The sequence below is a fragment of the Pseudophryne corroboree genome, unplaced genomic scaffold (assembly GCF_028390025.1).
Source record: "Pseudophryne corroboree isolate aPseCor3 unplaced genomic scaffold, aPseCor3.hap2 scaffold_545, whole genome shotgun sequence".
NCBI lineage: Eukaryota > Metazoa > Chordata > Amphibia > Anura > Myobatrachidae > Pseudophryne > Pseudophryne corroboree.
In genome coordinates, this window is record NW_026970145.1 from 183,032 (window position 1) to 210,824 (window position 27,793).

Sequence of the window (27,793 nt, forward strand, 5' to 3'; positions counted from 1 at the left end):
TCTCTGCTGTGTGTCCGTTCTCCCCCCGCCCTCCCTGCTGTGTGTCCCCCCCCCCCCGCCCTCCCTGCAGCGCCTGACACACGCACACGCAGCGCCTGACACACACGCACACACGTAGCACCTGACACACACACACAGACGCAGCACCTGACACTCACACGGACCTGACACACACGCACACACTCACACGCAGCGCCTGACACACACAGACACGCAGCGCCTGACACACACAGACACGCAGCGCCTGACACACACACACTCACGCACCTGACACACACACTCACGCACCTGACACACACACACTCACGCACCTGACACACACACACTCACGCACCTGACACACGCACACTCACGCACCTGACACACGCACACGGCACGCAGCACCTGACACACACACACAGCACCTGACACACACACACACACGCAGCACCTGACACACAGACATGCAGCGCCTGACACACACACACAGACACGCAGCACCTGACACACACACGCAGACACGCAGCACCTGACACACACACACACACACGCAGCACCTGACACACACACGCAGACATGCAGCACCTGACACACACACGCAGACACGCAGCACCTGACACACACACGCAGACACGCAGCACCTGACACAGACACGCAGCACCTGACACACACACACGCACGCAGCACCTGACACACACACACACACAGCACCTGACACACACACACGCAGCACCTGACACAGACATGCAGCGCCTGACACACACACGCAGACATGCAGCACCTGACACACACATGCAGCACCTGACAGACACACACACACACACACACACATGCAGCACCTGACACACCCACACACACAGACATGCAGCACCTGACACACCCACACACACACGCAGCACCTGACACACATACATACATGTGGCATTTAACGCACACACGCACAGCACCTGACACACAATCATATACACTCAGAGCACCTAACACACACATACACTCGCAGCACCTCACACACACTCGTATACACACGCAGCACCTGCCACTCACACATATATACACATGTAGCACCTGCCACTCCCACATACATGAACAGCACCTAACACACACATATATACATGCAGGACCTGACACACACATACACGTGCAGCACCTGACAGTCACACACATACAGATGCGACACAAACACATACACGCTCAACACCTGACACCCACGTGGCAGCTGACGCATACAAATGCAGCACCTGAGATACACACATATACACGTGCAGCACCTGAGACACACACATACACGTACAGCACCTGACACACACACACATGTATGTACACGCGCGGCTCCAGGCACACACATACGTACGTACACACGCGGAATTTAACACACACACACACATACACGTGCGGCACCTGACACACATGTACGAACACGCGTGGCTCCTGACACACACACACACACATGTACGAACACGCGCGGCTCCTGACACACACACGTATATACGTATACGCACGGCACCTGACACCTACACGTATGTACGTATACGCACGGCTCCTGACACCCACACGCATGTACACGCGCGGCTCCTGGCACACACACACACACGTACGTACACGCGCGGCACCTGACACACGCCTGTACGTACACACATGCACAGCACCTGACATACACACATGTAGGTACGCGCCACCTGACACACACACACACACACACGTACACGTACGACACTTGACACACACACGTACGTACACGCACGGCACTGACACGTATGTACGCGCACGGCACCTGACACTCACGTACATACTAGTGATGAGTGGGTTCGGTTCGTCGGAATCCGAACCCCCCGAACTTCACCCATTTTACACGGGTCCGAGGCAGGTTCGAACCTTCCCGCCTTGCTCGGCTAGCCTGAGCGCGTACGAACGTCATCATCCCGCTGTCGGATTCTCGCGAGATTCGGATGTCTGCATTCGTGGAAAGGGATCCCATGTGTAAACATGGGACCCCTTTCAGTCCGTCTGGTCCGGGTGTTCGGTTTGTTGTTTTGCCAAGTACGTGGATTTAATCTGGAACCTGGATCAGGTGAGTATAATTATCTTTTATTTTCAGGTACCCGTGGATTCTACTTGGAGAAGAGGACCGACTGCTTCATGTCAACATAGGTAAGTATGTGTGTGTCGGCAGGTGGGAAATAAAGTTATACTTTCACGGTGTCTGTGTCCTGTTTTTATTTGGGTATTTTTTCCCCAGTAGAACTACAGGTACCAGCGGGCCCGTTTTTCTCCTGCATGCTGGTACTTGTGGTTCTCCAAGTACCAGCTTGCGGGGGAGGCTTGCTGGGACTTGTAGTACTACTAGAAAAAACAATATTCTTTAACTTTTCTCAAGGCTATCAGCCTCCCATCCGCAGCCCTTGGATGGGGGGGACAGCCTCGGGCTTCACCCCTGGCCCTTAGGTGGCTGGGGGGGGGGACCCCTTGATTGAAGGGGTCCCCACTCCCCCAGGGTACCCCGGCCAGGGGTGACTAGTTGGATATTTAATGCCACGGCCGCAGGGCACTGTATAAAAGTGACCCCCGGCTGTGGCATTATCTGTCCAGCTAGTGGAGCCCGATGCTGGTGTAAAAAATACGGGGGACCCCTACTCTTTTTGTCCCCCGTATTTTTTGCACCAGCACCAGGCGCAGAGCCCGGTGCTGGTTTTAAAAATACGGGGGATCCCCTGTCCGTTTTTCCCCCGGATTTTTAGAACCAGGACCGGCTCGAAGAGCCCGAGGCTGGTTATGCTTTGGAGGGGGGACCCACGCAATTTTTTTTCCGGGTTTTTCACATTCCATTTAAAAAATAAATAATATTTTAAAAAATATATAAATAATACTTGTGCCTCCAAAAAAGACAAACCAAGTACCTAATCCCTTCTAATATAAATAGATATGCTATTACCAAAAAAAAAAAACTGCAAAAAAAAAACATGTTTTTAAATTTTTTTTATTAGATTCCGCCAGCAAAGTGTGGCGGATTGAAAATGACGAATTTACTGTTTAAAAGCACTGTTGTCGAATTTACAAACTTCAATTGAATATACTTTTGTCGAATTGCCGCATTTGTACCATTGCAGAAAAGTCGAATTTGTCAAATGTCGAATTTTGAAAGCCTGTAAGAATAGGCTCCGTCCCCTTCTACCCCTGTACCTTGCTCTCTCCTGTCTGTGCTCTCTCCCGTCTGTAGGACTAGGCCCCGCCCCCTTCTTACCCTCCTGTGACTGCTCTCTCCTGACAAGTGGACCAGGCCTGCCCCCTACACGCTGCTGGTGTCTTCATTGTTACTTGGTCTGGAGCTCCGTTGGGGAGAGAACTCACGTGAGCTCATTAAGAATGAGGAACTGGGATGTTTTAATTTTATTGTGAGTAGTGTAGTGTGGTGATGTAGTATGTTGTATGGGGGGTATAGTGTAATTATGAAGTGCAGCATATGGGAGGGCTGTAGCATAGTGATGTAGTGTGGCATATGGGGGGTGGTAGCGCATAGGCGTGCGTACAAGGGGTGCCTGGTGCGCACAGGCACTCCCTAATGTCCAGCACCGCTGCACGCCACGCTTGCTGTAGCACAGTGATCGCTGACTGTGTGATCGGTGGAGCCTAGCCTGCAGCTCATTTCCGTACCTCCCACCACCGCTGCACCCGACCCCCCTCTGCCTGCTGCTAATACTATGCTGAGTGCATTCGTCGGCGGCCTCACTGGGGGGACTGGCGTCACCTTGCAATGTGACGTGGTGATGTCCGCCCATGCTCTCCTCCCGCCCACCTGTGCTTTCCTCCTGCTGCGGTCTCTCAGTCCTAGTGTGCCGCGGCCGCCACACCACTGGCAGTGTTCCTCTAGGAGGGACTGGGAGCTGCTGGCAGACACATTCTGCTGAGACTTACTTGTCAGTGCGGGTTCCGGACGGCAGGCGGCGGGTGGGAGGGCAGACGGGGAGCAGGTGTCACAAGGAGTGTGTGGGTAACTAATTCACAATACTTCCGCTCAACGTGGCACTGCTGGTCCTTCATCTCCCATGTCTCTTCACCAGGTGGCGGGCGGCCCGGAAATTAAGTGATGTGTTGTGCAGCAGTCAGTGTGAAGTGACTGTGAGTAACACTGGTGGTGCTGATGATGCTGCTGCAGAATCTGGAAGCAATTAATTCATAAATATAATGTACTCTATCAGTGTTTCTCTGACGTCCTAGTGGATGCTGGGAACTCCGTAAGGACCATGGGGATTAGCGGCTCCGCAGGATACTGGGCACAAAAGTAAAGCTTTAGGACTACCTGGTGTGCACTGGCTCCTCCCCCTATGACAATCCTCCAAGCCTCAGTTAGATTTTTGTGCCCGGCCGAGAAGGGTGCACACTAGGGGCTCTCCTGAGCTTCTTAGTGAAAGTTTAGTTTTAGGTTTTTTATTTTCAGTGAGACCTGCTGGCAACAGGCTCACTGCATCGAGGGACTAAGGGGAGAAGAAGCGAACTCACCTGCGTGCAGAGTGGATTGGGCTTCTTAGGCTACTGGACACCATTAGCTCCAGAGGGACCGAACACAGGCCCAGCCTCGGAGCTCGGTCCCAGAGCCGCGCCGCCGGCCCCCTTACAGAGCCAGAAGCAAGAAGAGGTCCGGAAAATCGGCGGCAGAAGACATCCTGTCTTCACCAAGGTAGCGCACAGCACTGCAGCTGTGCGCCATTGCTCCTCAGCACACTTCACACTTCGGTCACTGAGGGTGCAGGGCGCTAGGGGGGGGCACCCTGAGCAGCAATAGAAACACCTTGGCTGGCGAAAATACATCACATATAGCCCCCAGGGCTATATGGATGAATTTTAACCCCTGGCAGATTCCACAGAAAAACGGGAGAAAAGGCCGCCGAGAAGGGGGCGGAGCCTATCTCCTCAGCACACTGGCGCCATTTTCTCTCACAGCTCCGTTGGAGGGAAACTCCCTGGCTCTCCCCTGCAGTTACTACACTACAGAAAGGGGTTAAAAAAGAGAGGGGGGCACTAATTAGGCGTAGTATAACAATACAGCAGCTATAAGGGGAAAAACACTTATATAAGGTTATCCCTGTATATATATATATATATAGCGCTCTGGTGTGTGCTGGCATACTCTCCCTCTGTCTCCCCAAAGGGCTAGTGGGGTCCTGTCCTCTATCAGAGCATTCCCTGTGTGTGTGCTGTGTGTCGGTACGATTGTGTCGACATGTATGAGGAGGAAAATGGTGTGGAGGCGGAGCAATTGCCTGTAATGGAGTTGTCACCCCCTAGGGAGTCGACACCTGAGTGGCTGAGCTTATGGAAGGAATTACGTGACAGTGTCAGCTCTTTACAAAAGATTGATGACATGAGACAGCCGGCTACTCAGCCTGTGCCTGTCCAGGTGTCTCAAAAGCCATCAGGGGCTCTAAAACGCCCGTTACCGCAGATGGCAGATACAGACGCCGACACGGATACTGATTCCAGTGTCGACGATTAAGAGACGAATGTGACTTCCAGTAGGGCCACACGTTACATGATTGAGGCTATGGAAAATGTTTTTACACATTTCTGATAATACCAGTACCACTAAAAAGGGTATTATGTTGGGTGAGAAAAAACTGCCTGTAGTTTTTCCTGCATCTGAGGAATTAAATGAAGTGTGTGATGATGCGTGGGTTTCCCCCGATAAAAACTGTTAATTCCTAAAAAGTTATTAGCATCATACCCCTTCCCGCCAGAGGATAGGGCACATTGGGAAACACCCCCTAGGGTGAATAAAGCGCTCACACGCTTGTCTAAACAGGTGGCACTACCGTCCCCGGATACGGCCGCCCTTAAGGAACCTGCTGACAGAAAGCAGTAAAATATCCTAAAATGTATATACACTCACACGGGTGTGATACTGCGACCAGCAATCGCCTCAGCCTGGATGTGCAGTGCTGGGATGGCTTGGTCGGATTCCCTGACTGACAATATTGATACCCTAGATAGGGACAGTATATTACTGACTATAGAGCATTTAAAAGATGCTTTCTATATATGCGTGATGCACAGAGGGATATTTGCCGACTGGCATCAAGAGTAAGTGCGCTGTCCATTTCTGCCAGAAGAGGGTTATGGACAAGACAGTGGTCAGGTGATGCTGATTCCAAAAGGCATATGGAAGTATCGCCTTATAAAAGGGAGGAGTTATTTGGGGTAGGTCTAACAGACCTGGTGGCCACGGCAACGGCTGGGAAATCCACATTTTTACCCCAGGTAGCCTCTCAACATAAGAAGACGCCGTATTATCAGGCGCAGTCCTTTGGGCCCCATAAGGGCAAGCGGGCAAAAGGCTCCTCATTTCTGCCCCGTGGCAGAGGGAGAGGAAAAAGGCTGCAGCAAACAGCCAGTTCCCAGGAACAGAAACGGTGGGGGCCCGTCTCATAAATTTCAGCGTGCAGTGGGCTCACTCACAGGTGGACCCCTGGATCCTTCAGGTGGTATCTCAGGGGTACAAATTGGAATTCGAGACGTCTCCCCTTCGCCGTTTTCCTAAAGTCTGCTTTACCGACGTCTCCCTCCGACAGGGAGGCGGTATGGGAAGCCATTCACAAGCTGTATTCCCAGCAGGTGATAATCAAGGTACCCCTCCTACAACAGGGAAAGGGGTATTATTCCACGCTGTTTGTGGTACCGAAGCCGGACGGCTCGGTGAGACCTAATTTAAATCTGAAATCCTTGAACACTTACATACAAAGGTTCAAATTCAAGATGGAGTCACTCAGAGCGGTGATGGCAAACCGGGAAGAAGGGGATTATATGGTGTCTCTGGACATCAAGGATGCTTATCTCCATGTCCCAAATTACCCTTCTCACCAAGGGTACCTCAGGTTTGTGGTACAGAACTGTCACTATCAGTTTCAGACGCTGCCGTTTGGTTTGTCCACGGCACCCCGGGTCTTTACCAAAGTAATGGCCGAAATGATGATACTCCTTCGAAGGAAGGGAGTTTTAATTATCCCTTACTTGGACGATCTCCGGATAAGGGCAAGATCCAGGGAACAGTTGGTAGTCGGGGTAGCACTATCTCAAGTAGTGTTGCGGCAGCACGGTTGGATTCTTAATATTCCAAAATCGCAGCTGATTCCGACGACACGTCTTCTATTCCTAAGGATGATCCTGGACACAGTCCAGAAAATAAGAATTTACTTACCGATAATTCTATTTCTCATAGTCCGTAGTGGATGCTGGGGACTCCGAAAGGACCATGGGGAATAGCGGCTCCGCAGGAGACTGGGCACAAAGTAAAAGCTTTAGGACTAGCTGGTGTGCACTGGCTCCTCCCCCTATGACCCTCCTCCAAGCCTCAGTTAGGATACTGTGCCCGGACGAGCGTACACAATAAGGAAGGATTTTGAATCCCGGGTAAGACTCATACCAGCCACACCAATCACACCATACAACTTGTTATCTGAACCCAGTTAACAGCATGATAACAGAAGGAGCCTCTGAAAAGATGGCTCACAACAACAATAACCCGATTTTTGTAACAATAACTATGTACAAGTAATGCAGACAATCCGCACTTGGGATGGGCGCCCAGCATCCACTATGGACTATGAGAAATAGAATTATCGGTAAGTAAATTCTTATTTTCTCTAACGTCCTAGTGGATGCTGGGGACTCCGAAAGGACCATGGGGATTATACCAAAGCTCCCAACCGGGTGGGAGAGTGCGGATGACTCTGCAGCACCGAATGAGAGAACTCCAGGTCCTCCTCAGCCAGGGTATCAAATTTGTAGAATTTAGCAAACATGTTTTCCCCTGACCAAGTAGCTGCTCGGCAAAGTTGTAAAGCCGAGACCCCTCGGGCAGCCGCCCAAGATGAGCCCACTTTCCGTGTGGAATGGGCTTTTACAGATTTTGGCTGTGGCAGGCCTGCCACAGAATGTGCAAGCTGAATTGTACTACAAATCCAACGAGCAATCGTCTGCTTAGAAGCAGGAGCACCCAGCTTGCTGGGTGCATACAGGATAAACAGCGAATCAGATTTTCTGACTCCAGCCGTCCTGGAAACATATATTTTCAGGGCCCTGACTACGTCCAGCAACTTGGAATCCTCCAAGTCCCTAGTAGCCGCAGGCACCACATATGAAAAATTAGGTAAGGGCTTTTATAGGATAAAGCCGCCAATTCTGAGACGCGATGTACAGAGAGCCAACGTAAAAAATAACAATGTTTATTAATAAAACATATAAAAAGATTAATTGTCAAATAACCGGTGAAAAATATATATAAATATATATAAGAACATTCTACCTTTGAGAAAGTCACGTGAACGTGACGAAACGCGTCAGGACCCGCCCCTATCCACACTCAGCTCAGGTGAAATCTTCCAGGTGTTCCTTGGTCCCCGCTGCACCCTCCTTCTACAGCATCCGACATCAGCGGCTTCAGCGCACACGCCGCCACGACCGGGTTGTGAGAGAGACGGTCCATTCCTTTCCGCTGCACAGCGTATATGGGCATTGCAGGACATTGAAGCCGAGGACGCTCGGCTCTTACCAGCCCATTTTGGAAAGGTATTGAATATCAATTTCAACTGAGGGACTTTTTTATTCATTAGGATCCTACCAACACACCTGGTATTTATCAACTATCTAACAAGTGAATCACGGAACTTTTCACCCCAATAAGCTGAGTCATTACAATATACCACTAGTTCACGTCTAGTGACTGTTCTTATATATATTTGTATATATTTTTCACCGGTTATTTGACAATTAATCTTTTTATATGTTTTATTAATAAACATTGTTATTTTTTACGTTGGCTCTCTGTACATCATGTTTCGTTCCTGATATTCAGCGCAGCCGTTTGTTCTTTTTCTATGCTATCACCACAATACTACACATAGTATTCCGGCAAGCGCAGACTATCAGGAACATAAAATTGTGATTATTTAATTCTATGAAACACGTATTGGTTTTCACTTTTTATTTTGATGATTAGGCGCTCGTTTGTTGCAGTTTTTTGTTTTGGTCAATTCTGAGACACGCCTGGCTGAAGCCAGGGCTAACAGCATTACCACTTTCCATGTGAGATATTTTAAGTCCACAGTGGTGAGTGGTTCAAACCAATGTGATTTTAGGAATCCCAAAACTACATTGAGATCCCAAGGTGCCACTGGAGGCACAAAAGGAGGCTGTATATGCAGTACTCCCTTGACAAACGTCTGAACTTCAGGAACAGAAGCCAGTTCTTTTTGGAAGAATATTGACAGGGCCGAAATTTGAACCTTAATGGACCCTAATTTGAGGCCCATAGACAGTCCTGTTTGCAGGAAATGCAGGAAACGACCCAGTTGAAATTCCTCTGTAGGGGCCTTCCTGGCCTCGCACCACGCAACATATTTACGCCAAATACGGTGATAATGTTGTATGGTTACATCCTTCCTGGCTTTGATCAGGGTAGGGATGACTTCATCCGGAATGCCTTTTTCCTTCAGGATCCGGCGTTCAACCGCCATGCCGTCAAACGCAGCCGCGGTAAGTCTTGGAACAGACATGGTCCCTGCTGGAGCAGGTCCTTTCTTAGAGGTAGAGGCCACGGGTCTTCCGTGAGCATCTCTTGAATTTCCGGGTACCAAGTCCTTCTTGGCCAATCCGGAGCCACGAGTATAGTCTTTACTCCTCTCCTTCTTATGATTCTCAGTACTTTTGGTATGAGAGGAAGAGGAGGGAACACATACACTGACTGGTACACCCACGGTGTTACCAGAGAGTCCACAGCTATTGCCTGAGGGTCCCTTGACCTGGCGCAATATCTGTCCAGCTTTTTGTTGAGGCGGGACGCCATCATGTCCACCCTTTGGTTTTTCCCAACGGTTCACAATCATGTGGAAGACTTCTGGGTGAAGTCCCCACTCCCCCGGGTGAAGATCGTGTCTGCTGAGGAAGTCTGCTTCCCAGTTGTCCACTCCCGGAATGAACACTGCTGACAGTGCTATCACATGATTCTCCGCCCAGCGAAGAATCCTTGCCACTTCCATCATTGCCCTCCTGCTTCTTGTGCCGCCCTGTCTGTTTACGTGGGCGACTGCCGTGATGTTGTCCGACTGGATCAACACCGGCTGACCCTGAAGCAGAGGTCTTGCCTGACTTAGGGCATTGTAAATGGCCCTTAGTTCCAGGATATTTATGTGAAGTGACGTTTCCATGCTTGACCACAAGCCCAGGAAATTTCTTCCCTGTGTGACTGCTCCCCAGCCTCTCAGGCTGGCATCCGTGGTCACCAGGACCCAATCCTGAATGCCGAATCTGCGGCCCTCTAGGAGATGAGCACTCTGTAACCACCACAGGAGAGACATCCTTGTCCTTGGAGACAGGGTTATCCGCTGATGCATTTGAAGATGCGATCCGGACCATTTGTCCAGCAGATCCCACTGAAAAGTTCTTGCATGGAATCTGCCGAATGGAATCGCTTCGTAAGAAGCCACCATCTTTCCCAGGACCATTGTGCATTGTACTGACACTTGGCCTGGTCTTAGGAGGTTCCTGACTATGTCGGATAACTCCTTGGCTTTCTCCTCCGGGAGAAACACCTTTTTCTGTACTGTGTCCAGAATCATCCCTAGGAACAGCAGACGTGTCGTCGGAATCAGCTGCGATTTTGGAATATTTAGAATCCATCCGTGCTGTCGTAGTACTACTTGAGATAGTGCTACTCCGACCTCTAACTGTTCTCTGGACCTTGCCTGCTTACTTTGTGCCTTCCAATGCACAATGCAAACTACAGGTAGTGCTGCAGGGCCCACACCCTTTTACTTGCCGTACAGAGCAGCTCTGGAGCTGTTACAGTGCCCAGCTGCTGCAAGAAATCAGCTTGAATGCTTCAGGGGCTGGGGCATAGCCAACATGAGCCCCACACCGAAGGAGGGTGGAGGTGTTTAATGCGAACTAGGGGTCATCCAAGCGCCGCAAAAGGCCGCCATGCCCTACACGCCTCTTTTCTCTTTTCATATGCAGACGAGGGTTGAAGCCAACTTTGACCCACTGCTTGGATGACATCACCGTATGCAAATCCATCTGCTGCAGGCCTTCCCCCAGGAATGCTTGCACTAGTTGTTGCATTTGGTTTGTTGTTTGACCCACTGCTTGGATGACATCACCGTATGCAAATCCATCTGCTGCAGGCCTTCCCCCAGGAATGCTTGCACTAGTTGTTGCATTTGGTTTGTTGTTTGGGGGTGCTTCATTATTAGGCAGCCTTCTGCCCTCCCATGTTCATCTGAAAATTTGTGTTCTCCCTGCAGTTGTTGTCCCCAGATGAGAGTTCCCTTGTGCTGCCTCAGTTGAATCTCCTTTACTTGACAGAGATGTGCCTGAGCAGCGGCCCTCCCCAGCCCTATCCCAAATCATACTTATTTTGCATAGGAGATACCATGGTCATGAAGATTGTTCTCCCAGGGTGAGGTTCATTCATTGCATTCTGGGTATGCTGACCCCTGTGATTTCCCCAAATGTGGGAAACTCGACTGCATTATTTGTGGTAGTGGGGGACTGTGTTTGTGCTTTCCTCTGGTCAGCTCTGGTAAAAGTCAGATTTATTTGTCTCAGATCTTCCTCTAGCCTTGTTCTTCTTTCGAGAGTTCCCTTGTGCTGCCTCAGTTGGATCTCCTTCACTTGACAGGGGGGTACCCGAGCAGCGACCCTCCCCAGCTCTAGCCCAACTTCTACTTACCTGGCAGGTGAGATACTATGATCATGTAGGTGCTTCTCCCAGGGCAAGGCTCACCCATTGCACTCTGGGTGTGCTGCTCCTGCGATTTCCCCAAATGTGGGAAACTTGACTGCATAATTTGTGTTTCCCCTGGTCGGCTCTCATATAATTCAGATCTCTTTGTCTCAGGTCTCTCTCCAGCCTAGTTTGCTGTCTGTTTCAACTTCTCTTTTCTTGAGCCGCTCCCTTCTATGCCCTTGCGCACTATCCTGACTTCTCCCGTCTGCTTACTTTGTGCCTTCCAATGCACAATGCAAACTACAGGTAGTGCTGCAGGGCCCACACCCTTTTACTTGCCGTTCAGAGCAGCTCTGGAGCTGTTACAGTGCCCAGCTGCTGCAAGAAATCAGCTTGAATGCTTCAGGGGCTGGGGCATAGCCAACATGAGCCCCACACCGAAGGAGGGTGGAGGTGTTTAATGCGAACTAGGGGTCATCCAAGCGCCGCAAAAGGCCGCCATGCCCTGCACGCCCCTTTTCTCTTTTCATATGCAGACGAGGGTTGAAGCCAACTTTGACCCACTGCTTGGATGACATCACCATATGCAAATCCATCTGCTGCAGGCCTTCCCCCAGGAATGCTTGTACTAGTTGTTGCATTTGGTTTGTTGTTTGGGGGTGCTTCAGTATTAGGCAGCCTTCTGCCCTCCCATGTTTATCTGGAAATATGTGTTCTCCCTGCAGTTGTTGTCCCCAGATGAGAGTTCCCTTGTGCTGCCTCAGTTGAATCTCCTTTACTTGACAGAGATGTGCCTGAGCAGCGGCCCTCCCCAGCCCTATCCCAAATCATACTTATTTTGCATAGGCGATACCATGGTCATGAAGATTGTTCTCCCAGGGTGAGGTTCATTCATTGCATTCTGGGTATGCTGACCCCTGTGATTTCCCCAAATGTGGGAAACTCGACTGCATTATTTGTGGTAGTGGGGGACTGTGTTTGTGCTTTCCTCTGGACAGCTCTGGTAAAAGTCAGATTTATTTGTCTCAGATCTTCCTCTAGCCTTGTTCTTCTTTCGAGAGTTCCCTTGTGCTGCCTCAGTTGGATCTCTTTCACTTGACAGGGGGGTGCCAGAGCAGCGACCCTCCTCAGCTCTAGCCCAACTCCTACTTACCTGCCAGGTGAGATACTTTGATCATGAAGGTGCTTCTCCCAGGGCAAGGCTCACCCATTGCACTCTGGGTGTGGTGCCCCTGCGATTTCCCCAAATGTGGGAAGCTTGACTGCATAATTTGTGTTTCCCCTGGTCAGCTCTCGTATAATTCAGATCTCTTTGTCTCAGGTCTCTCTCCAGCCTAGTTTGCTGTCTGTTTCCACTTCTTTTTTCATGAGCCCCTCCCTTTTATACCCTTGTGCACTATCCTGACTTCTCCTCCTGTCTGCTTACTTTGTGCCTTCCAATGCACAATGCAAACTACAGGTAGTGCTGCAGGGCCCACACCCTTTTACTTGCCGTACAGAGCAGCTCTGGAGCTGTTACAGTGCCCAGCTGCTGCAAGAAATCAGCTTGAATGCTTCAGGGGCTGGGGCATAGCCAACATGAGCCCCACACCGAAGGAGGGTGGAGGTGTTTAATGTGAACTAGGGGTCATCCAAGCGCCGCAAAAGGCCGCCATGCCCTGCACGCCCCTTTTCTCTTTTCATATGCAGACGAGGGTTGAAGCCAACTTTGACCCACTGCTTGGATGACATCACCGTATGCAAATCCATCTGCTGCAGGCCTTCCCCCAGGAATGCTTGCACTAGTTGTTGCATTTGGTTTGTTGTTTGGGGGTGCTTCAGTATTAAGCAGCCTTCTGCCCTCCCATGTTCATCTGAAAATATGTGTTCTCCCTGCAGTTGTTGTCCCCAGATGAGAGTTCCCTTGTGCTGCCTCAGTTGAATCTCCTTTACTTGACAGAGATGTGCCTGAGCAGCGGCCCTCCCCAGCCCTATCCCAAATCATACTTATTTTGCATAGGAGATACCATGGTCATGAAGATTGTTCTCCCAGGGTGAGGTTCATTCATTGTATTCTGGGTATGCTGACCCCTGTGATTTCCCCAAATGTGGGAAACTCGACTGCATTATTTGTGGTAGTGGGGGACTGTGTTTGTGCTTTCCTCTGGTCAGCTCTGGTAAAAGTCAGATTTATTTGTCTCAGATCTTCCTCTAGCCTTGTTCTTCTTTCGAGAGTTCCCTTGTGCTGCCTCAGTTGGATCTCTTTCACTTGACAGGGGGGTGCCCGAGCAGCGACCCTCCCCAGCTCTAGCCCAACTCCTACTTACCTGCCAGGTGAGATACTATGATCATGAAGGTGCTTCTCCCAGGGCAAGGCTCACCCATTGCACTCTGATTTCCCCAAATGTGGGAAGCTTGACTGCATAATTTGTGTTTCCCCTGGTCGGCTCTCGTATAATTCAGATCTCTTTGTCTCAGGTCTCTCTCCAGCCTAATTTGCTGTCTGTTTCCACTTCTTTTTTCATGAGCCCCTCCCTTTTATACCCTTGTGCACTATCCTGACTTCTCCTCCTGTCTGCTTTCTTTGTGCCTTCCAATGCACAATGCAAACTACAGGTAGTGCTGCAGGGCCCACACCCTTTTACTTGCCGTACAGAGCAGCTCTGGAGCTGTTACAGTGCCCAGCTGCTGCAAGAAATCAGCTTGAATGCTTCAGGGGCTGGGGCATAGCCAACATGAGCCCCACACCGAAGGAGGGTGGAGGTGTTTAATGCGAACTAGGGGTCATCCAAGCGTCGCAAAAGGCCGCCATGCCCTGCACGCCCCTTTTCTCTTTTCATATGCAGACGAGGGTTGAAGCCAACTTTGACCCACTGCTTGGATGACATCACCGTATGCAAATCCATCTGCTGCAGGCCTTCCCCCAGGAATGCTTGCACTAGTTGTTGCATTTGGTTTGTTGTTTGGGGGTGCTTCAGTATTAGGCAGCCTTCTGCCCTCCCATGTTCATCTGAAAATATGTGTTCTCCCTGCAGTTGTTGTCCCCAGATGAGAGTTCCCTTGTGCTGCCTCAGTTGAATCTCCTTTACTTGACAGAGATGTGCATGAGCAGCGGCCCTCCCCAGCCCTATCCCAAATCATACTTATTTTGCATAGGAGATACCATGGTCATGAAGATTACTCTCCCAGGGTGAGGTTCATTCATTGCATTCTGGGTATGCTGACCCCTGTGATTTCCCCAAATGTGGGAAACGCGACAGCTTTATTTGTTGGTAGTGGGGGGACTGTGTTTGTGCTTTCTTCTGGTCAGCTCTGGTAAAAGTCAGATTTCTTTGTCTCAGATCTTCCTCTAGCCTTGTTCTTCTTTCGAGAGTTCCTTTGTGCTGCCTCAGTTGGATCTCCTTCACTTGACAGGGGGGTGCCCGAGCAGCGACCCTCCCCAGTTCTTGCCCAACTCCTACTTACCTGCCAGGTGAGATACTATGATCATGAAGGTGCTTCTCCCAGGGCAAGGCTCACCCATTGCACTCTGGGTGTGCTGCCCCTGCGATTTCCCCAAATGTGGGAAACTTGACTGCATAATTTGTGTTTCCCCTGGTCGGCTCTCGTATAATTCAGATCTCTTTGTCTCAGGTCTCTCTCCAGCCTAGTTTGCTGTCTGTTTCCACTTCTCTTTTCTTGAGCCGCTCCCTTCTATGCCCTTGCGCACTATCCTGACTTCTCCCGTCTGCTTACTTTGTGCCTTCCTACGCACAATGCGAACTACAGGTAGTGCTGCAGGGCCCACACCCTTTTAGTTGCCTTACAGAGCAGCTCTGGAGCTGTTACAGTGCCCAGCTGCTGCAAGAAATCAGCTTGAATGCTTCAGGGGCTGGGGCATAGCCAACATGAGCCCCACACCGAAGGAGGGTGGAGGTGTTTAATGCGAACTAGGGGTCATCCAAGCGCCGCAAAAGGCCGCCATGCCCGGCATAACCCTTTTCTCTTTTCATATGCAGATGAGGGTTCCAGCCAACTTTGGCCCACTGCTTGGATGACATCACCGTATGCAAATCCGTCTTCTGCAGACCTTCACCCAGGAATGCTTTTACTAGTTGTTGCATTTGGTTTGTTGTTTGGGGGTGCTTCAGTATTAGGCAGCCTTCTGTCCTCCCATATTCATCTGAAAATATGTGTTCTCCCTGCAGTTGTTGTCCCCAGATGAGAGTTCCCTTGTGCTGCCTCAGTTGAATCTCCTTTACTTGACAGAGATGTGCCTGAGCAGCGGCCCTCCCCAGCCCTATCCCAAATCATACTAATTTTGCATAGGAGATACCATGGTCATGAAGATTGTTCTCCCAGGGTGAGGTTCATTCATTGCATTCTGGGTATGCTGACCCCTGTGATTTCCCCAAATGTGGGAAACTCGACTGCATTATTTGTGGTAGTGGGGGACTGTGTTTGTGCTTTCCTCTGGTCAGCTCTGGTAAAAGTCAGATTTCTTTGTCTCAGATCTTCCTCTAGCCTTGTTCTTCTTTCGAGAGTTTCCTTGTGCTGCCTCAGTTGGATCTCCTTCACTTGACAGGGGGGTGCCCGAGCAGCGACCCTCCCAAGCTCTAGCCCAACTCCTACTTACCTGCCAGGTGAGATACTATAATCAGGAAGGTGCTTCTCCCAGGGCAAGGCTCACCCATTGCACTCTGGGTGTGCTGCTCCTGCGATTTCCCCAAATGTGGGAAACTTGACTGCATAATTTGTGTTTCCCCTGGTCGGCTCTCGTATAATTCAGATCTCTTTGTCTCAGGTCTCTCTCCAGCCTAGTTTGCTGTCTGTTTCAACTTCTCTTTTCTTGAGCCGCTCCCTTCTATGCCCTTGCGCACTATCCTGACTTCTCCCGTCTGCTTACTTTGTGCCTTCCAATGCACAATGCAAACTACAGGTAGTGCTGCAGGGCCCACACCCTTTTACTTGCCGTTCAGAGCAGCTCTGGAGCTGTTACAGTGCCCAGCTGCTGCAATAAATCAGCTTGAATGCTTCAGGGGATGGGGCATGGCCAACATGAGCCCCACACCAAAGGAGGGTGGGGGTGTTTAATGCGAACTAGGGGTCATCCAAGCACCGCAAAAGGCCGCCATGCCCTGCACGCCCCTTTTCTCTTTTCATATGCAGATGAGGGTTGAAGCCAACTTTGACCCACTGCTTGGATGACATCACCGTATGCAAATCCGTCTTCTGCAGAACTTACCCCAGGAATGCTTGCACTAGTTGTTGCATTTGGTTTGTTGTTTGGGGGTGCTTCAGTATTAGGCAGCCTTCTGCCCTCCCATGTTCATCTGAAAATATGTGTTCTCCCTGCAGTTGTTGTCCCCAGATGAGAGTTCCCTTGTGCTGCCTCAGTTGAATCTCCTTTACTTGACAGAGATGTGCATGAGCAGCGGCCCTCCCCAGCCCTATCCCAAATCATACTTATTTTGCATAGGAGATACCATGGTCATGAAGATTACTCTCCCAGGGTGAGGTTCATTCATTGCATTCTGGGTATGCTGACCCCTGTGATTTCCCCAAATGTGGGAAACGCGACTGCTTTATTTGTTGGTAGTGGGGGACTGTGTTTGTGTTTTCCTCTGGTCAGCTCTGGTAAAAGTCAAATTTCTTTGTCTCAGATCTTCCTCTAGCCTTGTTCTTTTTTCGAGAGTTTCCTTGTGCTGCCTCAGTTGGATCTCCTTCACTTGACAGGGGGGTGCCCGAGCAGCGACCCTCCCCAGCTCTAGCCCAACTCCTACTTACCTGCCAGGTGAGATACTATGATCATGAAGGTGCTTCTCCCAGGGCAAGGCTCACCCATTGCACTCTGGGTGTGCTGCCCCTGCGATTTCCCCAAATGTGGGAAACTTGACTGCATAATTTGTGTTTCCCCTGGTCAGGTCTCGTATAATTCAGATCTCTTTGTCTCAGGTCTCTCTCCAGCCTAGTTTGCTGTCTGTTTCAACTTCTCTTTTCTTGAGCCGCTCCCTTTTATACCCTTGTGCACTATCCTGACTTCTCCTCCTGTCTGCTTACTTTGTGCCTTCCAATGCGCAATGCAAACTACAGGTAGTGCTGCAGGGCCCACACCCTTTTACTTGCCTAACAGAACAGCTCTGGAGCTGTTACAGTGCCAAGCTGCTGCAAGAAATCAGCTTGAATGCTTCAGGGGATGGGGCATGGCCAACATGAGCCCCACACCGAAGGAGGGTGGGGGTGTTTAATGCGAACTAAGGGTCATCCAAGCGCCGCAAAAGGCCGCCATGCCCTGCACACCCCTTTTCTCTTTTCATATGCAGATGAGGGTTCCAGCCAACTTTGGCCCACTGCTTGGATGACATCACCGTATGCAATTCCGTCTTCTGCAGAACTTCCCCCAGGAATGCTTGTACTAGTTGTTGCATTTGGTTTGTTGTTTGGGGGTGCTTCAGTATTAGGCAGCCTTCTGCCCTCCCATGTTCATCTGAAAATATGTGTTCTCCCTGCAGTTGTTGTCCCCAGATGAGAGTTTCCTTGTGCTGCCTCAGTTGAATCTCCTTTACTTGACAGAGATGTGCATGAGCAGCGGCCCTCCCCAGCCCTATCCCAAATCATACTTATTTTGCATAGGAGATACCATGGTCATGAAGATTGTTCTCCCAGGGTGAGGTTCATTCATTGCATTTTGGGTATGCTGACCCCTGTGATTTCCCCAAATGTGGGAAACTCGACTGCATTATTTGTGGTAGTGGGGGACTGTGTTTGTGCTTTCCTCTGGTCAGCTCTGGAAAAAGTCAGATTTCTTTGTCTCAGATCTTCCTCTAGCCTTGTTCTTCTTTCGAGAGTTCCCTTGTGCTGCCTCAGTTGGATCTCCTTCACTTTACAGGGGGGTACCCGAGCAGCGACCCTCCCCAGCTCTAGCCCAACTCCTACTTACCTGCCAGGTGAGATACTATGATCATGAAGGTGCTTCTCCCAGGGCAAGGCTCACCCATTGTACTCTGGGTGTGCTGCTCCTGCGATTTCCCCAAATGTGGGAAACTTGACTGCATAATTTGTGTTTCCCCTGGTCGGCTCTCGTATAATTCAGATCTCTTTGTCACAGGTCTCTCTCCAGCCTAGTTTGCTGTCTGTTTCCACTTCTCTTTTCTTCAGCCGCTCCCTTCTATACCCTTGTGCACTATCCTGACTTCTCCTCCCGTCTGCTTACTTTGTGCCTTCCAATGCACAATGCAAACTACAGGTAGTGCTGCAGGGCCCACACCCTTTTACTTGCCTTACAGAGCAGCTCTGGAGCTGTTACAGTGCCCAGCTGCTGCAAGAAATCAGCTTGAATGCTTCAGGGGATGGGGCATGGCCAACATGAGCCCCACACCAAAGGAGGGTGGAGGTGTTTAATGCGAACTAGGGGTCATCCAAGCACCGCAAAAGGCCGCCATGCCCTGCACGCCCCTTTTCTCTTTTCATATGCAGATGAGGGTTGAAGCCAACTTTGACCCACTGCTTGGATGACATCACCGTATGCAAATCCGTCTTCTGCAGAACTTCCCCCAGGAATGCTTGCACTAGTTGTTGCATTTGGTTTGTTGTTTGGGGGTGCTTCAGTATTAGGCAGCCTTCTGCCCTCCCATGTTCATCTGAAAATATGTGTTCTCCCTGCAGTTGTTGTCCCAAGATGAGAGTTCCCTTGTGCTGCCTCAGTTGAATCTCCTTTACTTGACAGAGATGTGCATGAGCAGCGGCCCTCCCCAGCCCTATTCCAAATCATACTTATTTTGCATAGGAGATACCATGGTCATGAAGATTTTTCTCCCAGGGTGAGGTTCATTCATTGCATTTTGGGTATGCTGACCCCTGTGATTTCCCCAAATGTGGGAAACTTGACTGCATTATTTGTGGTAGTGGGAGACTGTGTTTGTGCTTTCCTCTGGTCAGCTCTGGTAAAAGTCAGATTTCTTTGTCTCAGATTTTCCTTTAGCCTTGTTCTTCTTTCGAGAGTTCCCTTGTGCTGCCTCAGTTGGATCTCCTTCACTTTACAGGGGGGTACCCGAGCAGCGACCCTCCCCAGCTCTAGCCCAACTCCTACTTACCTGCCAGGTGAGATACTATGATCATGAAGGTGCTTCTCCCAGGGCAAGGCTCACCCATTGTACTCTGGGTGTGCTGCTCCTGCAATTTCCCCAAATGTGGGAAACTTGACTGCATAATTTGTGTTTCCCCTGGTCGGCTCTCGTATAATTCAGATCTCTTTGTCTCAGGTCTCTCTCCAGCCTAGTTTGCTGTCTGTTTCCACTTCTCTTTTCTTCAGCCGCTCCCTTCTATACCCTTGTGCACTATCCTGACTTCTCCTCCCGTCTGCTTACTTTGTGCCTTCCAATGCACAATGCAAACTACAGGTAGTGCTGCAGGGCCCACACCCTTTTACTTGCCTTACAGAGCAGCTCTGGAGCTGTTACAGTGCCCAGCTGCTGCAAGAAATCAGCTTGAATGCTTCAGGGGCTGGGGCATAGCCAACATGAGCCCCACACCGAAGGAGGGTGGAGGTGTTTAATGCAAACTAGGGGTCAGACAAGCGCCGCAAAAGGCCACCATGCCCTGCACGCCCCTTTTCTGTTTTCATATGCAGACGAGGGTTGAAGCCAACTTTGACCCACTGCTTGGATGACATCACCATATGCAAATCCATCTGCTGCAGGCCTTCCCCCAGGAATGCTTGCACTAGTTGTTGCATTTGGTTTGTTGTTTGGGGGTGCTTCAGTATTAGGCAGCCTTCTGCCCTCCCATGTTCATCTGAAAATATGTGTTCTCCCTGCAGTTGTTGTCCCAAGATGAGAGTTCCCTTTTGCTGCCTCAGTTGAATCTCCTTTACTTGACAGAGATGTGCATGAGCAGCGGCCCTCCCCAGCCCTATTCCAAATCATACTTATTTTGCATAGGAGATACCATGGTCATGAAGATTTTTCTCCCAGGGTGAGGTTCATTCATTGCATTTTGGGTATGCTGACCCCTGTGATTTCCCCAAATGTGGGAAACTTGACTGCATTATTTGTGGTAGTGGGAGACTGTGTTTGTGCTTTCCTCTGGTCAGCTCTGGTAAAAGTCAGATTTCTTTGTCTCAGATTTTCCTTTAGCCTTGTTCTTCTTTCGAGAGTTCCCTTGTGCTGCCTCAGTTGGATCTCCTTCACTTTACAGGGGGGTACCCGAGCAGCGACCCTCCCCAGCTCTAGCCCAACTCCTACTTACCTGCCAGGTGAGATACTATGATCATGAAGGTGCTTCTCCCAGGGCAAGGCTCACCCATTGTACTCTGGGTGTGCTGCTCCTGCGATTTCCCCAAATGTGGGAAACTTGACTGCATAATTTGTGTTTCCCCTGGTCGGCTCTCGTATAATTCAGATCTCTTTGTCTCAGGTCTCTCTCCAGCCTAGTTTGCTGTCTGTTTCCACTTCTCTTTTCTTCAGCCGCTCCCTTCTATACCCTTGTGCACTATCCTGACTTCTCCTCCCGTCTGCTTACTTTGTGCCTTCCAATGCACAATGCAAACTACAGGTAGTGCTGCAGGGCCCACACCCTTTTACTTGCCTTACAGAGCAGCTCTGGAGCTGTTACAGTGCCCAGCTGCTGCAAGAAATCAGCTTGAATGCTTCAGGGGCTGGGGCATAGCCAACATGAGCCCCACACCGAAGGAGGGTGGAGGTGTTTAATGCAAACTAGGGGTCAGACAAGCGCCGCAAAAGGCCACCATGCCCTGCACGCCCCTTTTCTGTTTTCATATGCAGACGAGGGTTGAAGCCAACTTTGACCCACTGCTTGGATGACATCACCATATGCAAATCCATCTGCGGCAGGCCTTCCCCCAGGAATGCTTGCACTAGTTGTTGCATTTGGTTTGTTGTTTGGGGGTGCTTCAGTATTAGGCAGCCTTCTGCCCTCCCATGTTCATCTGAAAATATGTGTTCTCCCTGCAGTTGTTGTCCCCAGATGAGAGTTCCCTTGTGCTGCCTCAGTTGAATCTCCTTAACTTGACAGAGATGTGCCTGAGCAGCGGCCCACCCCAGCTCTATCCCAAATCATACTTATTTTGCATAGGAGATACCATGGTCATGAAGATTATTCTCCCAGGGTGAGGTTCATTCATTGCATTCTGGGTATGCTGACCCCTGTGATTTCCCCAAATGTGGGAAACTCGACTGCTTTATTTGTGGTAGTGGGGGACTGTGTTTGTGTTTTCCTCTGGTCAGCTCTGGTAAAAGTCAGATTTCTTTGTTTCAGATCTTCCTCTAGCCTTGTTCTTCTTTTGAGAGTTCCCTTGTGCTGCCTCAGTTGGATCTCCTTCACTTGACAGGGGGGTGCCCGAGCAGAGACCCTCCCCAGCTCTAGCCCAACTCCTACTTACCTGCCAGGTGAGATACTATGATCATGATGGTGCTTCTCCCAGGGCAAGGCTCACCCATTGCACTCTGGGTGTGCTGCCCCTGCGATTTCCCCAAATGTGGGAAACTTGACTGCATAATTTGTGTTTCCCCTGGTCGGCTCTCGTATAATTCAGATCTCTTTGTCTCAGGTCTCTCTCCAGCCTAGTTTGCTGTCTGTTTCCACTTCTCTTTTCTTCAGCCGCTCCCTTCTATACCCTTGTGCACTATCCTGACTTCTCCTCCCGTCTGCTTACTTTGTGCCTTCCAATGCACAATGCAAACTACAGGTAGTGCTGCAGGGCCCACACCCTTTTACTTGCCTTACAGAGCAGCTCTGGAGCTGTTACAGTGCCCAGCTGCTGCAAGAAATCTGCTTGAATGCTTCAGGGGATGGGGCATGGCCAACATGAGCCCCACACCAAAGGAGGGTGGAGGTGTTTAATGCGAACTAGGGGTCATCCAAGCACCGCAAAAGGCCGCCATGCCCTGCACGCCCCTTTTCTCTTTTCATATGCAGATGAGGGTTGAAGCCAACTTTGACCCACTGCTTGGATGACATCACCGTATGCAAATCCGTCTTCTGCAGAACTTCCCCCAGGAATGCTTGCACTAGTTGTTGCATTTGGTTTGTTGTTTGGGGGTGCTTCAGTATTAGGCAGCCTTCTGCCCTCCCATGTTCATCTGAAAATATGTGTTCTCCCTGCAGTTGTTGTCCCCAGATGAGAGTTCCCTTGTGCTGCCTCAGTTGAATCTCCTTTACTTGACAGAGATGTGCATGAGCAGCGGCCCTCCCCAGCCCTATTCCAAATCATACTTATTTTGCATAGGAGATACCATGGTCATGAAGATTGTTCTCCCAGGGTGAGGTTCATTCATTGCATTTTGGGTATGCTGACCCTTGTGATTTCCCCAAATGTGGGAAACTTGACTGCATTATTTGTGGTAGTGGGGGACTGTGTTTGTGCTTTCCTCTGGTCAGCTCTGGTAAAAGTCAGATTTCTTTGTCTCAGATTTTCCTCTAGCCTTGTTCTTCTTTCGAGAGTTCCCTTGTGCTGCCTCAGTTGGATCTCCTTCACTTTACAGGGGGGTACCCGAGCAGCGACCCTCCCCAGCTCTAGCCCAACTCCTACTTACCTGCCAGGTGAGATACTATGATCATGAAGGTGCTTCTCCCAGGGCAAGGCTCACCCATTGCTCTGGGTGTGCTGCTCCTGCGATTTCCCCAAATGTGGGAAACTTGACTGCATAATTTGTGTTTCCCCTGGTCGGCTCTCGTATAATTCAGATCTCTTTGTCTCAGGTCTCTCTCCAGCCTAGTTTGCTGTCTGTTTCCACTTCTCTTTTCTTGAGCCGCTCCCTTCTATGCCCTTGCGCACTATCCTGACTTCTCCTCCTGTCTGCTTACTTTGTGCCTTCCAACGCACAATGCGAACTACAGGTAGTGCTGCAGGGCCCACACCCTTTTACTTGCCTTACAGAGCAGCTCTGGAGCTGTTACAGTGCCCAGCTGCTGCAAGAAATCAGCTTGAATGCTTCAGGGGCTGGGGCATAGCCAACATGAGCCCCACACCAAAGGAGGGTGGAGGTGTTTAATGCAAACTAGGGGTCAGCCAAGCGCCGCAAAAGGCCACCATGCCCTGCACGCCCCTTTTCTCTTTTCATATGCAGACGAGGGTTGAAGCCAACTTTGACCCACTGCTTGGATGACATCACCATATGCAAATCCATCTGCGGCAGGCCTTCCCCCAGGAATGCTTGCACTAGTTGTTGCATTTGGTTTGTTGTTTGGGGGTGCTTCAGTATTAGGCAGCCTTCTGCCCTCCCATGTTCATCTGAAAATATATGTTCTCCCTGCAGTTGTTGTCCCCAGATGAGAGTTCCCTTGTGTTGCCTCAGTTAAATCTCCTTTACTTGACAGAGATGTGCATGAGCAGCGGCCCTCCCCAGCCCTATTCCAAATCATACTTATTTTGCATAGGAGATACCATGGTCATGAAGATTTTTCTCCCAGGGTGAGGTTTATTCATTGCATTTTGGGTATGCTGACCCCTGTGATTTCCCCAAATGTGGGAAACTTGACTGCATTATTTGTGGTAGTGGGAGGCTGTGTTTGTGATTTCTTCTGGTCAGCTCTGGTAAAAGTCAGATTTCTTTGTCTCAGATTTTCCTTTAGCCTTGTTCTTCTTTCGAGAGTTCCCTTGTGCTGCCTCAGTTGGATCTCCTTCACTTTACAGGGGGGTACCCGAGCAGCGACCCTCCCCAGCTCTAGCCCAACTCCTACTTACCTGCCAGGTGAGATACTATGATCATGAAGGTGCTTCTCCCAGGGCAAGGCTCACCCATTGTACTCTGGGTGTGCTGCTCCTGCGATTTCCCCAAATGTGGGAAACTTGACTGCATAATTTGTGTTTCCCCTGGTCGGCTCTCGTATAATTCAGATCTCTTTGTCTCAGGTCTCTCTCCAGCCTAGTTTGCTGTCTGTTTCCACTTCTCTTTTCTTCAGCCGCTCCCTTCTATACCCTTGTGCACTATCCTGACTTCTCCTCCCGTCTGCTTACTTTGTGCCTTCCAATGCACAATGCAAACTACAGGTAGTGCTGCAGGGCCCACACCCTTTTACTTGCCTTACAGAGCAGCTCTGGAGCTGTTACAGTGGCCAGCTGCTGCAAGAAATCAGCTTGAATGCTTCAGGGGCTGGGGCATAGCCAACATGAGCCCCACACCGAAGGAGGGTGGAGGTGTTTAATGCAAACTAGGGGTCAGTCAAGCGCCGCAAAAGGCCACCATGCCCTGCACGCCCCTTTTCTGTTTTCATGTGCAGACGAGGGTTGAAGCCACCTTTGACCAACTGCTTGGATGACATCACCACAAATCCATCTGCGGCAGGCCTTCCCCCAGGAATGCTTGCACTAGTTGTTGCATTTGGTTTGTTGTTTGGGGGTGCTTCAGTATTAGGCAGCCTTCTGCTCCACCCTCCTTTGGTGTGGGGCTCATGTTGGCCATGTCCCATCCCCTGAAGCATTCAAGCAGATTTCTTGCAGCAGCTGGGCACTGTAACAGCTCCAGAGACGCTCTGTAAGGCAAGTAAAAGGGTGTGGGCCCTGCAGCACTACCTGTAGTTTGCATTGTGCATTGGAAGGCACAAAGTAAGCAGACGGGAGGAGAAGTCAGGATAGTGCACAAGGGTATAGAAGGGAGCGGCTGAAGAAAAGAGAAGTGGAAACAGACAGCAAACTAGGCTGGAGAGAGATCTGAGACAAAGATATCTGAATTATACGAGAGCCGACCAGGGGAAACACAAATTATGCAGTCAAGTTTCCCACATTTGGGGAAATCGCAGGGGCAGCACACCCAGAGTGCAATGGGTGAGCCTTGCCCTGGGAGAAGCACCTTCATGATCATAGTATCTCACCTGGCAGGTAAGTAGGAGTTGGGCTAGAGCTGGGGAGGGTCGCTGCTCGGGCACCCCCCTGTTAAGTGAAGGAGATCCAACTGAGGCAGCGCAAGGGAACTCTCGAAAGAAGAACAAGGCTAAAGGAAAATCTGAAACAAAGAAATCTGACTTTTACCAGAGCTGACCAGAAGAAATCACAAACACAGCCTCCCACTACCACAAATAATGCAGTCGAGTTTCCCACATTTGGGGAAATCACAGGGGTCAGCATACCCAAAATGCAATGAATGAACCTCACCCTGGGAGAAAAATCTTCATGACCATGGTATCTCCTATGCAAAATAAGTATGATTTGGAATAGGGCTGGGGAGGGCCGCTGCTCATGCACATCTCTGTCAAGTAAAGCAGATTCAACTGAGGCAGCACAAGGGAACTCTCATCTTGGGACAACAACTGCAGGGAGAACATATATTTTCAGATGAACATGGGAGGGCAGAAGGCTGCCTAATACTGAAGCACCCCCAAACAACAAACCAAATGCAACAACTAGTGCAAGCATTCCTGGGGGAAGGCCTGCCGCAGATGGATTTGCATATGGTGATGTCATCCAAGCAGTTGGTCAAAGTTGGCTTCAACCCTCGTCTGCATATGAAAAGAGAAAAGGGGCGTGCAGGGCATGGTGGCCTTTTGCGGCGCTTGGCTGACCCCTAGTTTGCATTAAACACCTCCACCCTCCTTTGGTGTGGGGCTCATGTTGGCTATGCCCCAGCCCCTGAAGCATTCAAGCTGAATTCTTGCAGCAGCTGGGCACTGTAACAGCTCCAGAGCTGCTCTGTAAGGCAAGTAAAAGGGTGTGGGCCCTGCAGCACTACCTGTAGTTCGCAGATGGATTTGCCGCCATAGAATGCGCCTGCTGAATCGTGTTACAGATCCAGAGAGCAATAGTCTGCTTTGAAGCAGGGGTGCCAATCTTGTTGGCTGCATACAGGACAAACAGTGCTTCTGTTTTTCTGACTCTAGCCGTTCTGGCCACGTAAATTTTCAAAGCCCTGACCACATCAAGGGACTCGGAATCCTCCAAGTCACGCGTAGCCACAGGCATCACAATAGGTTGGTTCATATGAAAGGATGATTCCACTTTTAGCAGGAATTGAGGACGGGTCTGCAATTCCGCTGCCACCGCGCTACAACCCCGGCCGACGCAATTGCCGGTCTGAGTAAGGTACCAGAATGTGTGTAAATGGACTTTAGGGTAACCTCCTGCTTGCGGTCAGCAGGGTCCCTGATGGTAGCCGTATCCTGGGATGGCAGCGCTACCTTTTTGGATAAGCGTGTCAATGCTTTATCCACCCTAGGGGAGGATTCCCACCGTATCCTGTCCATTGGCGGGAAAGGATACGCCATAAGAATCCTTTCGGGAATCTGCAGCTTTTTGTCTGGAGATTCCCAAGCTTTTTCACATAATTCGTTCAACTCATGTGAGGGGGGAAAGGTTATCTCAGGTTTCTTTCCCTTATACATGTGTACCCTCGTGTCAGGGACAGGGGACTCTGTGATGTGCAAAACATCTTTTAGTGCAATAATCATATATCGAATACATTTAGCCAATTTTGGCTGTAACTTTGCATCATCGTAGTCGACACTGGAGTCAGAATCCGTGTCGGTATCTGTGTCAACTATTTGGGATAGTGGGCGCTTTTGAGACCCCGAAGGTCCCTGCGACATAGGGACAGGCATGGGTTGACTCCCTGACTGTTCCCTAGCTTCAGCTTTGTCTAATCTCTTGTGTAATAAGTTTACATTAGCACTTAAAACATTCCACATATCCATCCAGTCAGGTGTCGGCGTTGTCGATGGAGACACCACATTAATTTGCTCCTGCTCCTCTCTAGGAGAGCCTTCTACCTCAGACATGTCGACACACGTGTACCGACACACCATACACTCAGGGAATCCTCTTATCTGAGGACAGTTCCCCAACAAGGCCCTTTGGAGAGACAGAGAGAGAGAGTATGCCAGCACACACCCCAGCGCTATATGACCCAGGAAAAAAACACAATAATTTTATGTTTACCCAGTAGCGCTGTATTTCCATATATATATGCGCCTAATTATGTGCCCCCCTCTTCTTTAAGACCCTCTTTCTACCGTGGTATAAGCAGGGGAGAGTCCGTGGAGCTTCCCCTCAGCGGTGCTGTGGAGAAAATGGCGCTGGTGAGTGCTGAGGGAGAAGCCCCACCCCCTCAGCGACGGGCTTCTGTCCCGCTCAAATATAGTAAAAAAAAGGCGGGGGCTCTTATATATATATACAGTGCCTAGCTGCATATATAT

At 50.1% G+C, this 27,793-nt stretch overlaps 24 non-coding genes and 1 pseudogene across 24 annotated transcripts; 23 read left to right on the top strand and 2 right to left on the bottom strand.

Moving 5' to 3' along the window:
- The first annotated feature begins 11,371 nt into the window (after positions 1-11,371).
- Positions 11,372-11,535, top strand: LOC135032453 (U1 spliceosomal RNA). The gene has a single exon (XR_010227972.1). It is a non-coding gene; the product is annotated as a U1 spliceosomal RNA (small nuclear RNA).
- A 152-nt stretch (positions 11,536-11,687) lies between these two features.
- On the top strand, positions 11,688-11,829 carry LOC135032445 (U1 spliceosomal RNA; annotated as a pseudogene).
- Positions 11,830-12,521: 692 nt separating this feature from the next.
- LOC135032589 (U1 spliceosomal RNA) lies at positions 12,522-12,685 on the top strand. Its single transcript, XR_010228091.1, has one exon. It is a non-coding gene; the product is annotated as a U1 spliceosomal RNA (small nuclear RNA).
- A 152-nt stretch (positions 12,686-12,837) lies between these two features.
- On the top strand, positions 12,838-13,000 carry LOC135032528 (U1 spliceosomal RNA). Its single transcript, XR_010228037.1, has one exon. It is a non-coding gene; the product is annotated as a U1 spliceosomal RNA (small nuclear RNA).
- Positions 13,001-13,674: 674 nt separating this feature from the next.
- LOC135032570 (U1 spliceosomal RNA) lies at positions 13,675-13,838 on the top strand. Its single transcript, XR_010228073.1, has one exon. It is a non-coding gene; the product is annotated as a U1 spliceosomal RNA (small nuclear RNA).
- Positions 13,839-14,810: 972 nt separating this feature from the next.
- On the top strand, positions 14,811-14,976 carry LOC135032497 (U1 spliceosomal RNA). The gene has a single exon (XR_010228010.1). It is a non-coding gene; the product is annotated as a U1 spliceosomal RNA (small nuclear RNA).
- Positions 14,977-15,128: 152 nt separating this feature from the next.
- LOC135032455 (U1 spliceosomal RNA) lies at positions 15,129-15,291 on the top strand. The gene has a single exon (XR_010227974.1). It is a non-coding gene; the product is annotated as a U1 spliceosomal RNA (small nuclear RNA).
- A 671-nt stretch (positions 15,292-15,962) lies between these two features.
- Positions 15,963-16,126, top strand: LOC135032580 (U1 spliceosomal RNA). Its single transcript, XR_010228083.1, has one exon. It is a non-coding gene; the product is annotated as a U1 spliceosomal RNA (small nuclear RNA).
- Positions 16,127-16,278: 152 nt separating this feature from the next.
- LOC135032503 (U1 spliceosomal RNA) lies at positions 16,279-16,441 on the top strand. The gene has a single exon (XR_010228016.1). It is a non-coding gene; the product is annotated as a U1 spliceosomal RNA (small nuclear RNA).
- Positions 16,442-17,112: 671 nt separating this feature from the next.
- On the top strand, positions 17,113-17,277 carry LOC135032470 (U1 spliceosomal RNA). Its single transcript, XR_010227987.1, has one exon. It is a non-coding gene; the product is annotated as a U1 spliceosomal RNA (small nuclear RNA).
- Positions 17,278-17,429: 152 nt separating this feature from the next.
- LOC135032461 (U1 spliceosomal RNA) lies at positions 17,430-17,592 on the top strand. Its single transcript, XR_010227979.1, has one exon. It is a non-coding gene; the product is annotated as a U1 spliceosomal RNA (small nuclear RNA).
- Positions 17,593-18,266: 674 nt separating this feature from the next.
- Positions 18,267-18,430, top strand: LOC135032585 (U1 spliceosomal RNA). The gene has a single exon (XR_010228087.1). It is a non-coding gene; the product is annotated as a U1 spliceosomal RNA (small nuclear RNA).
- A 152-nt stretch (positions 18,431-18,582) lies between these two features.
- On the top strand, positions 18,583-18,745 carry LOC135032483 (U1 spliceosomal RNA). Its single transcript, XR_010227997.1, has one exon. It is a non-coding gene; the product is annotated as a U1 spliceosomal RNA (small nuclear RNA).
- A 674-nt stretch (positions 18,746-19,419) lies between these two features.
- LOC135032412 (U1 spliceosomal RNA) lies at positions 19,420-19,583 on the top strand. The gene has a single exon (XR_010227935.1). It is a non-coding gene; the product is annotated as a U1 spliceosomal RNA (small nuclear RNA).
- A 152-nt stretch (positions 19,584-19,735) lies between these two features.
- LOC135032474 (U1 spliceosomal RNA) lies at positions 19,736-19,898 on the top strand. The gene has a single exon (XR_010227991.1). It is a non-coding gene; the product is annotated as a U1 spliceosomal RNA (small nuclear RNA).
- A 674-nt stretch (positions 19,899-20,572) lies between these two features.
- On the top strand, positions 20,573-20,736 carry LOC135032413 (U1 spliceosomal RNA). Its single transcript, XR_010227936.1, has one exon. It is a non-coding gene; the product is annotated as a U1 spliceosomal RNA (small nuclear RNA).
- Positions 20,737-20,888: 152 nt separating this feature from the next.
- On the top strand, positions 20,889-21,051 carry LOC135032484 (U1 spliceosomal RNA). Its single transcript, XR_010227998.1, has one exon. It is a non-coding gene; the product is annotated as a U1 spliceosomal RNA (small nuclear RNA).
- A 674-nt stretch (positions 21,052-21,725) lies between these two features.
- LOC135032401 (U1 spliceosomal RNA) lies at positions 21,726-21,889 on the top strand. Its single transcript, XR_010227925.1, has one exon. It is a non-coding gene; the product is annotated as a U1 spliceosomal RNA (small nuclear RNA).
- A 152-nt stretch (positions 21,890-22,041) lies between these two features.
- On the top strand, positions 22,042-22,204 carry LOC135032479 (U1 spliceosomal RNA). Its single transcript, XR_010227995.1, has one exon. It is a non-coding gene; the product is annotated as a U1 spliceosomal RNA (small nuclear RNA).
- A 674-nt stretch (positions 22,205-22,878) lies between these two features.
- LOC135032591 (U1 spliceosomal RNA) lies at positions 22,879-23,042 on the top strand. The gene has a single exon (XR_010228093.1). It is a non-coding gene; the product is annotated as a U1 spliceosomal RNA (small nuclear RNA).
- Positions 23,043-23,194: 152 nt separating this feature from the next.
- LOC135032527 (U1 spliceosomal RNA) lies at positions 23,195-23,355 on the top strand. Its single transcript, XR_010228036.1, has one exon. It is a non-coding gene; the product is annotated as a U1 spliceosomal RNA (small nuclear RNA).
- Positions 23,356-24,029: 674 nt separating this feature from the next.
- LOC135032420 (U1 spliceosomal RNA) lies at positions 24,030-24,193 on the top strand. The gene has a single exon (XR_010227942.1). It is a non-coding gene; the product is annotated as a U1 spliceosomal RNA (small nuclear RNA).
- A 152-nt stretch (positions 24,194-24,345) lies between these two features.
- Positions 24,346-24,508, top strand: LOC135032485 (U1 spliceosomal RNA). The gene has a single exon (XR_010227999.1). It is a non-coding gene; the product is annotated as a U1 spliceosomal RNA (small nuclear RNA).
- An 824-nt stretch (positions 24,509-25,332) lies between these two features.
- Positions 25,333-25,495, bottom strand: LOC135032459 (U1 spliceosomal RNA). The gene has a single exon (XR_010227977.1). It is a non-coding gene; the product is annotated as a U1 spliceosomal RNA (small nuclear RNA).
- A 152-nt stretch (positions 25,496-25,647) lies between these two features.
- On the bottom strand, positions 25,648-25,811 carry LOC135032422 (U1 spliceosomal RNA). The gene has a single exon (XR_010227944.1). It is a non-coding gene; the product is annotated as a U1 spliceosomal RNA (small nuclear RNA).
- Between the last annotated feature and the right edge of the window lie 1,982 nt (positions 25,812-27,793).